This window comes from Ischnura elegans, chromosome 12, assembly GCF_921293095.1.
Source record: "Ischnura elegans chromosome 12, ioIscEleg1.1, whole genome shotgun sequence".
Classification (NCBI taxonomy): domain Eukaryota; kingdom Metazoa; phylum Arthropoda; class Insecta; order Odonata; family Coenagrionidae; genus Ischnura; species Ischnura elegans.
In genome coordinates this window covers 60,253,653-60,265,846 of record NC_060257.1, presented here as the reverse complement: position 1 = coordinate 60,265,846, position 12,194 = coordinate 60,253,653, and the positions used below count along the sequence as shown (strand labels likewise).

The window sequence follows — 12,194 nt, the reverse complement described above, 5'->3', positions numbered from 1 at the left end:
CAACTCTATAATTTGCAGTTTGGCAGATTGTTACAGTTTATTCCCTAAAAATTTCTATACGATAGTGTTAGGTTCAAACGAATTACACATTACGCAAATACTGCCGTCTTGCGGGAATGATGCTTACTGATAAAACAAGTTTTTGCCGTGAACTAAGGAAGTAAGTCATACACTAATAAACGCCATTCAATAAACAAGATGAGCGTTGTGATAGTGTAGGTTTATTGTATCATATAGTTGATTGTCCTTCACTCAGTAGCATTTCGCCATTGGTTATAGTATGATCCTTTAAATAGTTATTTGTAGCTGAAGATGTAAATATGCGTAGCATCAATGTTAAGATGTATTATTCTCTTTTAATACCCTATAATTTGCAATTTGGTACCTCTTTAAGTTGTGATTGTTTAGGGTCATTATTTTGTTTTATTCCATAAATGTCCACTAGAAAGTATTCGGCCAGTAGTTATAGTGGGATCCTTTCAATAGTTATTTGTTGCTGAACACGTAAATACACATTTTATCAATGTTATGATTGATTATGAGTTTACTCTTTAAATAATCCTACAATTAGCAGTTTGGTACCTCTTTGCGATGTGATCATGAGGATTCATCGTCTCTTTTAGTCCTTTACCTTCCACTCAGAAGTGTTCGGCCAATAGTGATTGTGTGATCCTTTAAATAGTTATTTCCCTAGACTTAAATGTACCTTGTATCAAGATTAAGATTGATTTTTCTGTTTTAATAATCCCGTCGATGGCAGTGTGTTAGTAAAGTCACTCTTTGAGTTGTGGTCGTGTGGGTTTATTGTCTCTTTTAAGGCCTGGTTACACGTTATATTAGAGTGTACAAGATTCTGTACATTTCTGTGAATGGTTTCCTGTACAGAATCTTGTACATTTACATGGACAAGATCCACGAGTAGGTGGTTACACGATAAATTTATTCGGACACGTTTTCGAACATTTTTAAATGCGCATTTAGCGTTTTCGTTTGTTTTTCGTCTTTATTTCAACCTTGGGCGCGTTATATACACCAATTTAAACGCCGGACAGCCGTCGACTTCTAGTAAGCAGACGAAAGCTGCACAGAATCACCTTATCATTTCTGCCCGGTGGTAGGAATTTGAAACGACACATTCAGTTGTCATCTTGCTTGTGTTGGTGGTTTCCTTAATTACGTGTTTTAATAAAATAAAAATAAAAATGACTTAAATGATAGAAGTGGCATTTACAGACTCAAGTGCAGTGACTGTGAGACCTATTACATAGGCCAGACTGGACGTTCGTTCCGAGTAAGAGCAGAGGAACACGGAAGGCATTTGAGAAACGGGGAGTTAGAAAAATCGCATTTTGCAAAACATCTATGGGAGAGTGACCACAGGAGCAATTTTGTTCCGGAAATTCTCCACCTTGAGGGAAAGGGAAGAAGGATGGACTGCTTGGAGGAGTTGGAGATAAGGAAGCATATAAAAAATGGAATTTTAGCTAATGAAAATATTTTTGTAAACTATTCCCCGCTCTTGGAGATTCCCCTGAAGCTGAGTGACGCTCCAACCACAACGCAACCCTTCCCTACCAACGTAATAGCAACCAGATAAACAAGAACAAAATAACTGTTATTATAACGGATTCTGTACCTGATGATGTCGCCTCTGCGATGAAACCGGTCGTATTAATTAAATCGTGTGGAAAAGTACAATAACGTTTTATTATTAATCAAGTTTATTAATTACGTGTGCTCGAATTATTTTTTTTGGCCTCTTTCTTGTATTGGATTTTTCTCTACCGGTTTGACCTTTCCCTAGTTTGGCCCCTAACTATCCTGATTTGACCCCTGCGCCTCATTGGACTACCCGAACGGAACTGTATTTTAAAAACGAACATTGGACCATACTCTCCCGATTTTGACGCTAGCACTGCTTGAACTATTCTCGCGGTTCACTTATTCAGCGCCTTTTCTTTAGATCCTTCCTTTTACCCATCCCCTTTTCTTCTGTTCCTTCCTTTCGTTACCCATATTCCATCAGTGAAAACTCCAAGACAAGCAAGTGGTCAAAATCAAAATAATAATCGGAACCGCTCATAAACAAATGAGTAGCCACAAGCCAGATGAACTGAATGTGTCGTTTGCGTAGTAGTAGCCACCAAGCGAATCTGTTTTGAAGTTGGTGCGAAGGCTTCCGCGGTGCGCTGGTCATATAGGCTGCATTTTCCGGCTTTCACCGCATCGTGGTTGCATGTGGTGCTGGTATGCAGGAGAAACTGTTGTCTCCAACACAACCACGACGCGGTGAAACCCAGAAAATGCAGCCTACATGACTCTGTTTTGAGTTCAACTTGTGCTATTGTCTGAAATTAGAACAGGATCTATTTCCTGCTCAGAAATGCATGCATTCGCACATTTTGGTGTGCTTACATGGTGAATTTTCACGTTCTCACTTTATCTTGTACATTCAAATGTCCTACCTTGTAAAGGGGCCTTTAGTCCATTATATTGCAGTAGAAATCATTAGGCCAGCAGTAAATTTCTTTCTTAGTGACCCATTAATTTGGAGTGTGGTAGCTCTCTACTCAGTGGTTGTGTAGATTTATTGTTTCTTTTAGCCCATCCATGTCACAATTCGTCTGTTTCTTGGATGGAGTCTAGTAATTCATTTTCAACCCACTTCCCACTGTCGGATCAGCTTGAAATTTTGCACCGTTGTTTGCTTCTGATGACAATGCAATATTAAAAAATCAGACTTTTGAAAAGTGCTATTGGGCTCTAATAATTTTAACTAATTTTCCACGTGGGAAAATAGTTAAAAATATTCTCAATAGATGGTGATAGTTGTAGTTTGTTTGACAGACCTTTCTTTAACAGTCCCGGTTTAATTGATTATTGAATTTAATTCTTCCTCTTCTCCATAAATAAACTATTAGGTACAGTATTAATGTAAATAATGGCCTTATTAATATCAAATTATACACGCCGTTGTTGTCTCTTTAACTGATTCATTTTGTCCTGTAACTAATTAACAACTCTTGACCCTTGGCAACCCTTTTGCTTATTTTAATAATCTAAATGAGCAATTCGTTAATTCATTAACTTCAACATTGATTACATGATTCACCACTTAAAGGCCGATAATAAGGCTTTTCATTGCTCGGAGAATAAAGCGTGGGTGCTGATTTGGTTCGGATATTAATATTGCGTGTCAATCCTATCTCACCAATCAGGCTCTTCTACAATCATTATTTAATACACCTAATCAGCACCCACCCGAGTGACGATGAGCTTATTTTAAACTTTTCAGTGTATTTTTCACTTTTAAAAAAGGGTGTTTTTAAGTCTTATTTTATTTTTAATCTAAAAGTCAGTGTATTTTTATCTTAAAAAAGGGCGTTTTAAAAATATTTTTATTTTATTTTTTAATCTAAAAGTCTGAATGAACGACTGTAAAAGTCTTGTATAAAAGTGAAGGTAAAGATTTGACAGTGATGCGTATGGCCTGCGGGTGGTATTTTGTGGAGGAAACTTTGAAACAAAGCGAAATAAAAAAAAATCAAATTATTCGATATGGCGATATAGAATTTCTAATTTTTCTTTCAAAAATGTTATCACTTGTTGTTTTTTTTCTTGCGATATTTTTTTTGCTGTAGATGACATAGCTGTCAGAACTATAAATCAAATCAATAAGCCCTTCAGGCAGAATCAGAGTGACTTTTTCTCTCATAACCTTTCGTTTACGGCTAAGTTATAATCTAACCCTTTTAATGCTTTGCGATCCAGAGTCGAAGCTGTCTCAACAGGCCTAGCATGAGTTCCTACGTCGAGTTGAGCTCGATGGCACAAGGCGCTGCGAGGCAATGTTTATAGATATATTGGAAATTTTCAAAGGACGAATCTTTGATTGGACATGCACATTAATGGATTTTTACTTCAAACAATAAAATAAGAGTATTTAAAAGGTCAGCAATCATTCAATTATTTCTCTTTTCCTAAAAATTAATTAGGATCACACTACTTGAATTAAACGAACAACATTGGACCGCAAAAGGTCCTCCTTAGGCCCACGTTATCACGGATAAATCCTGTCTCCATGATTAAAGCACAAATGGTAATTTCCACACTATTTTATTTATCACTTAACCGACCATGGTTTCGACACTTGGTGTCATTTCAATGATTGAGTCACTCAATGGTTGAGTGTCACCACCCTGAAAATGACATCGTTCCGTCTTCTGCTTAAGGTAATATACAGCATATTAAACAGAAAATGCAATGCATAAACAGATTGCAATCGGAAATTCAACAGTATTAGATAAAATAAATAACTCACTGAGTCTAAAGCCTGAATCACACGATCATTTTCTTTCGTCCCTCTTAGTGATCACTAGAGCGATCGCTTTTCGCGACCGGAAAATTGATCGCTCGAGTTATCATTTTTCTGAATCAGACGGTCCCTCCTGCCTTCGCCTTTCGCATCATTTCCGAAATCACAGCTAGTTGTCATAGGACCCGCATCATGAAAATATATAGACTGTTTATGTTTACCTATGTCGTTCCCACGAATGTCAAACGTTGCGCTGCAATCGCTCAATGCGTTCTGATTGGCTGATATGGTGTTTCAGTGACGGTAAAAGCGACCAGATGAGTGATGAAAAAGGTGATGGGAATCCTTATCATTGCAGTTATCGCGGAAAACAATTGCTGGCGACGATCATTTGCGAGTGATCACTCTAGTGATAGCTATAGTGATCACTAGGAAATGATGGATTAGATGGTTATTTGAACAACTGTATTTTTGACCTTGATTTGACTTATGCCAAACTCTCTGACCGGGAATAAACTACGCGCAATCAAGCCGGTAATCTCAGCGTGGCCCACGTCTGTCAGGAGGAATCGCAGGGAGGAGGTCGAAATCGCGCGATTGAGAATTGGGCACTGCGCTCTCACCCACTCGTACCTCTTCACTGAAGAGAGAATTCCACCCCTTTGTGATGTTTGCGACTCTCCCATTACTGTGAGACATCTCCTGACCGAGTGTGAGAAATACCGTTCTGTGCGCCATCGGCTGAACATCGGAGGAGACCTAGGGCACATCCTAGGAGACGACCCTGATAATATCAGCCGAGTCATAAAGTTTTTAATAGAGACCGGGCTAATTAACAGTGTTTAAATTCCAACCTTTTTATTATCTGACTACCCATTTTATTTCAAAACTTTTATGAATGTTTAAATTTTTTTATGTATCTTTTAAAATTTTGAATTTTTAGATTGTCAGTGGTGCAAATGACCTTAGTTTTCGAGGCACCCTAAAAACAAAATACTATTACTACTACTTATGCCAGAAATAACGTGGAAACACCTAGTGTCCCACGTCTATAAACTATGGATGTGTGGACCAAGTACATAAAGCATCTAGGGTACCCGTAGAATTCCACTGCGGTGCCCTCTGTCATTCGCCCTTTGACCCGTTCTCTGGTTGCAGGGACGCACCGTGTGTGTGACCTTCCTTTTGATGCCGGCGCCACGGCTTCCCCGAGGCGCCAGCGCTTGGCGCAGTGAAAAACGATAAAGAGGACGTAACTCCCAACGAGTCCTCGCCATGCCTTTCACTCTTCTTTCCAGATTTATCGGAGATATTTCGAACCACTGTGTTTAAAAATCAGTTTATTTTTCTCCGTGCAAAATTTTCTATCGCTATTTCCTGTAAATTAACGCATGTCGACCACAATAACGGTGTTAATATACCTTATCACAAATGATAAGTCTGGAGAAACTCCTCCATGCATTTTACCAAATGAATATGCTCTTTATTAATTAATTTCGTCCTTATTAAATTCATAAATAGCGGATCATGTTCTGTATTATCTCATTTTGATCCCAGGTATTGTATTATTTAGTGAGAGCAAAAATGAAAGCGAAATTTACGGAAATTTAAATGGAAGTACTAATTCTGGAAATATTTTCCGGCTATATATTCTCAATTTGTCGCAGTAATGGTTTCTGCGACAGAAATTCGCCCACTGGTAAACGCTAATTAGCACTTTTATCTAATAATTCTTCATCTCTTCATGATACTTTGTTTTCATGTATCGTTTAGCTTATTGATTTTCGCTGTGTAATAGTGTTGTGTGCCGTTAGATTGAATAGAGGCAATGGGCAGATGCTGGGAAGTTTGATAGTTACAAGTTTTTGTGGAAATGTGGGTGACATTTCTTATTATTTTTTTTAACTATTCTGACTCAATTTTAATAATAATATTTGCAAATTTCTATTATTATTTTTTAAATTTAAAATCGTATTGATCGTTAACGTTTATACGGACGTTCGTTATAAAATTTCAGACAGAAATTGCCTTTGTCATTTTAAATATCCAAATTTGAACCCGTTGTTTTGTAATTTTAGTTTGTGGCTGAATTTATGAATTAAATAGAGCCTCTGTAAAATGTTAGTGAGAGAGAGTGAAATATCCATTAGATGTTAATTTGAGAAGACGTTGGGTAAGTGCAATTTGTCTTATTTTAGGGCTTAATTTTTTCAAGAGTAGTCTTTAATGTCACCGAGGCTTCGTGCTTTTTTTCTTCATAGCTAATTATTCATAGAAGCAACTCAGCAAATACGATTCCACTCATTGTACTCTCTTAATCTTCCGTTACGCTCGTATACAATGGGGAAAATATCAAGGTGTTTTCCTTATTATGGTTCACCAGATGACGAATTTGGTAACAACTCATGGATGCATTCGTAATTAAATCAGAGCTTTTGATTTTTTATTTTATTTATAATAGTTTTCATGCGTATGCTTCAACAGGTAAAGCTCTTGTATCATTTAACGTAAAAATGCCTTTGCTCAAATTGAGTCGGAATACAAGGGAAAAAATTATATGATATATTCTTCCCTGAATTGCTTTGTGTCGCTGAATCCCAATCTGAGACTTATTAGCAAAATATCGTTACGCAACATTGCAATTAATGGGATGAAGTAGTATCTTTAGGGAAAAATGTTATCATAAGATGTTATCGTCTGGTAACTTTGTTATGAAATGATCAGGATATTACGTATTCAAATAATTAAAAATAATAATAACTATATTATTAAATATTCCGGTAACTACCTATGTTATGAAATCCGGTATTGTCAATATATTAGTGAATCTAACAAGGTTTATTTTTTTATTTAGATTAAAAAGTTTCACACAGTTAAGACTGAAATAATTGGTTATCTTATCTTTAGGATTTCTGTCAACTTTTAACAAAGAAAATATGAAATCAAAATCAAATCGGGTAGAAATTACAGCAAATTTAATGTCATCCCTTAAAATTTTTTACCGACGAATCGTTCTAGTTGTAAAGTACTATCAAAGATTCACTAGGGGATTTTCTCAGTAACGGTGTCCGGGGTTAATTTTGGATTTAGCAAAAATGTTCATCTCCTCAAGTGCTCTATTCCAGGTAGGGTTTTAGCTCTACTGAAAATAATATTATATTTAGAAATTTTTAAAATTCGTGCTCTGTGGAACTTAACTTTTAACCAATCACTCATGGATTATAAATCAAATCAGGTTGACATTCCTACTAATATAATTTCTTCCTTGAAATATTATCCCCGACGAGTCGTTCGAGCTGTGAAGCAACATCAAAGATTCACGAGGGATTATGTCGGTGTCGGGGGTTAATCTTGGGTGTAGCGAAAACGTTCCGTCTCCCCAAGTGTCCCCTATATTGCAGGGAGGGTTTTAGCGCAACCCTAACGCCCCCGCACGCGGAAGCTGGGTGCAGAGGAAGGCGGGGTAAAGTGGTGCAGACGCCGCATCATACATATATATATTCTCTCTCTCCCGACCGCGCTTTGCGTGGGAGCAATGCGACTGGTTTTGTGTGGGCGAAGGAAGGCCAAGGGGGCGGCGGTAAAGAGACAGTGGTCGATCTATTTATAGCGCGCGGCGGGAAATACAACGTAGAATACGAGGCTGGTCTCTCTAGACAAAAAACTACGAGGGTAAGTCAATTATTATCTGCAATTTATTTATAAAATTTTATCTTCAAAGCAAAAGGAGTTTCTGTAAAACCCCCGCCGAAATCATTGTAAATTCTTGCGTCCTTGTTGCGTAACTGGTACAGCACCCGGTCGGTAACTGGGAGGGTTTTGGGTCCGAGTCCCAGTCAGGCCGCATTTTTACCCTCTTGATTTTCCGACTTTTTCCATCTACCACAGCACCGTTGTCCTCCTCCTTTTTCTGCTATATCTTTTTATCCCTTTCTTTTCTTACCTATGAATTTATTTGTTGCCCATCAGGCGTCGTGTAGCCGTCGTGTTCAGAGGGTAAAAATGCGGTAACCGCTATTCTAAGAGAATCGTTTCACGTGAACGCTCAACGTTATGTTCATTTGTGGCGGTAAACAGTCGTCCGGCTTCTTCATCGTGCGTGACACCTACGCGACCATTTTGGATTTGTTCAAACCATTCTTAGACAATTCGTTGTTGAAAAACACTGTTCCCGTGACGAAAGTTTTCGATGAATTTCGGCCCCTGATACGCTTTCCGACCGCAAAAAACTCTTCTTTGGTGCAAATAGAAAGCGGAGCAGCCATGATTAACAGTACGACAGCGATAACGAAATTAACCTACCAGCTTGAAACTTGCAAAAACATAACTAGAAATAAAAAAAAGCACGCGTCATCAACTTAAAACTACGGTACCACCAAAATAAACAAAGATATAACTAAACTGCGAATAATAATTGACTTGATCTCGTATTTTTCTCTCAACCCACCATTGAAGATTTGAGATTTATTTTATTTTTTGGTCGGCGAACGTCCCATGTAAAATAATCCGATGCAAATATTCCTACCCAATCACGACAGTCATGATATGCTTTGCAGTGTCTGTTTTTTATATTTAATAAGAACAAGCTTTCCCATCGAAGACTCGTCATTATTTTTCATCCTTAAAAGGTTCGTGATGGCGTATTTTCGTTCCGCCTATCCTGCTCATCAGCTACCCTTAAGCTTGTTGTCGTGTTGTTCATGCAGATAATTCGTTGTTAGATTTTTTTATCCCCATGTCATATCCTTTCTCTCTCTAGTTAGCTCGTTATCCTGATATTTTTATCCTAATAGTGAAGCATAATTGAGGTCGATGTTAATTTATAGGTTCAATATGCTGCGGATAGCACGTATTCAGTTTTTAATATGGAATTGCTTGTTGCATCGTATTGAGTATATTCAATGACACGCTTTCATTTATTTACAATTTTTCAATTTATTAGTCTTTAAACTTGAGATTCATGCTGTAAAATATCCATAGAATTGTCTTACTTTGGCCACGTAGCATTTATTTTATGTGGTTTATTTGATTTATATTTTCTAAACCAGATTTATTGTCTTTCGATTTGTAACTGTAGGGATTTAATGAAATGGCTTGGTTACCGTAGCAATTTGTTTGGTTTTGTCGTACTGTCATAACCTCTTCTTACTAATGCACGATTATATGAATTGTACTCATACAGAGATTGATAAATCCTATGATCAGGGCTAATATTTAATTTTTCTTTTTTTTAACCTTCTTGTTACGACTCGCGGATCTACCAAATGTTTAGAACTTTGAAGGATAGAATAAGAATAGTAATAGAAATAATGTAATAGAAATAATGGGAACATGTCCTTCCCTTGTACATTTTGTCGGCTGCTTATATAATTTGACCATTAACGTAGTCAAGAATAGATTTGTTGAAATTTCGTCTGTATTTGAAGACGATATTTTCATCGAAGAAACATCTTAAGTTTTTACCCGTGATTGAAGTAGTGGCGTTTTGAAGTACCTAACATTCAAACCTATCCTGTCAGTTGAACTTCATTTTTTGATCATGAATTTATCAATCTGGTTAAGCTCCGAAAAGCTGTGCCTAAATAAAGTACATTTAAATCCCGTAAGACATTTATTATTATTTAATTTATTATTTATTATTATTATATTTACTATCTAGGGGAGAGGTGTCATTGAATGAATATGTAATTAATTGGTACAGTAAATATTACGTCAAGTTACGCCGAGTTAAGTTGCTGCGTAATGAGTTACCTGCTATATTACCCTCGCTGGGGAAGGGTGTGTACCTTTTTGCGTCCTTTTCTTGTCACTTTCTTACATATATACTCTGTGTATATTTTCCCGTAATAGTCTTATCAGCGTATTTTGAAACCTTTTATTCCACCCCATACTCTCAGTTAACTTCATCTTATGATTTAGATTTTATTTCTGTTTGATTAAGCTCCGAAATGTTTTTATCCATATAAATTACGAGGGTCGTTCAATAAGTAGTGCCCCTTATTTTTTTCCAAACATATTTATTGTAAAAAGTCAGAATTTGGTGACAATATGCATCAATATGTCTTGTCCCTATTTTTCTACGTAGTACCCATAAAGTTCTAAGGCCGTGTTTCAACATTTTGGGGGAGCATGTATTCCGTGGTGGTAAAAGCTCTTGTCTTGTAGGCGTTGTCATGCCGAGCGTGGCTGATCATGGAGCTCTGTTTCTGCATATCCTGGGGCTGTAACATTCATTACCCATCGCCCATCTTCACTCCTACCAACTTCAGAGCTGCCACTCACTGCACACAAACGTTTATGGATGTTCACCACGGTTTCTTTTTCTGCACACAAAAATTCAATAACAGCACGCTGCTTTTAACGGGAGACGTATGTAAATGCCATTTTGACGCTGTACTGCGGTTCTGTTATCTGCTAGAACGGTGTCATACTTCATCAGCGCAGAGAACAAACTAATTGAGAAGCACCGACCAGGACATTCATCTATGTATATCAATGGCTTTTTAAAAAAATGTGGGGCTTTACCTATTGAACGACCCTCGTACAATTCAATCTCTTCCCATTAACTTTCTGCTGATAAAATTATGCTCTTAAAGCCTTTTAGCTGTATCGCGAGTGTACGGTTTCTTTCCCTTGCCTCGAAGTAATGTTAATCGAGGATGACCTTTTATGAGCGTGCTCTGCTCCTTCGTTGCTGGGGAGAAACGTCACTGCTTCAGTCTAGCTACTTTTTTTTTTTTGTAAGGTTTTCGGTCGAGATGCAGACGGTCGTGCCAACAAGACGCCCGTTGTCATGGTTACGCCGCGGGCTTGCTTACGTTGAAAGGATTTCATGTTGACCCGAGGAAGGGGTATGGGAGGGACGCCCGGCCGGTTAATGTCGAATCTCTCCCTCTACGTCGCCTTAAACTTTAAGGTGACGCATCACTCCTGCTCGATCGGTCTGCTTACGTCACGTAGTAATACCATTTTGTAGAGAAAAAACTCGCGTCCGGTTAATGTCGAATCTTTCTCTCCTCGTCGCCTTAAACTTTAAGGTGACGCCTCACTCCTGGTCGACCGTTCTTTTTACATCACGTAATTATACCTTATTATAGAGAAAAAAACTCGCGTTCTGCCTGTTTCGATAGTCCCCTTTGGTATCAAATTTACACTAGATAGAATGGTTATTTTTTCTGACCCCCACTACTGCTGGGAGGTTATCCCCCACTTAGCCCCCACCCCTCTTTCCCGATCCTGGATCCTCCACTGATCATGCACAGTAAGACGTTTTAAATTTTTTTTTGTATTTCATAATTTTATCGAAATATCTTGCTGCATAGTTTTATCTAAAGGTAATTCTAAAGGAGGTTATCCCCCACTTAGCCCCCACCCCCTTTCCCGTTCCTGGATCCTCCACTGATCATGCAAAATAAGACGTTTTACAATTTTTTTGTATTGTATAATTTTATCGAAATATCCTGTTGCATAGTTTTCTCTAAAGGTAATTCCGTCTCGAATGGAATTGCCCCCCCCCCCAACAAAATATATGGAACAGGCAAAGAAGGATGAGTAAGAAAAGATAAACTGATGGGAGAATTGAATGAGAGCTGCGTCGAGCCAATCTTAGGATTGTTCACGATTGATTATGGTGATGACGAAAGTGGCTTGACTTACGGGGAATGTGATGAAAGTCTCCGGCGATATTACAGTCGATTAATGTCAGAGAAAGGTGATACATTGGTAGAGAATCAGAAAAGATGCGTTGCGGATTACGAATCCATGGCAATGCTTCATTTTCAAGCGCGGCTGAAATATAGCCGCGTCAATCTCTTTGGTGAAGTATGCGAGGCATACGCATTTGAAAGGTGGCGAGGTGAGTGATGGGGTAGCTTCCTTC

The 12,194-nt window shown here is 38.0% G+C and overlaps 1 protein-coding gene across 1 annotated transcript in view; it reads left to right on the top strand.

The window, feature by feature from the left end:
• The window catches only part of LOC124168699 (ribosomal protein S6 kinase 2 beta), a 422,541-nt gene that overhangs the window by 255,647 nt on the left and 154,700 nt on the right, over positions 1-12,194 (top strand). The gene's annotated exons all lie outside the window — the stretch shown is intronic.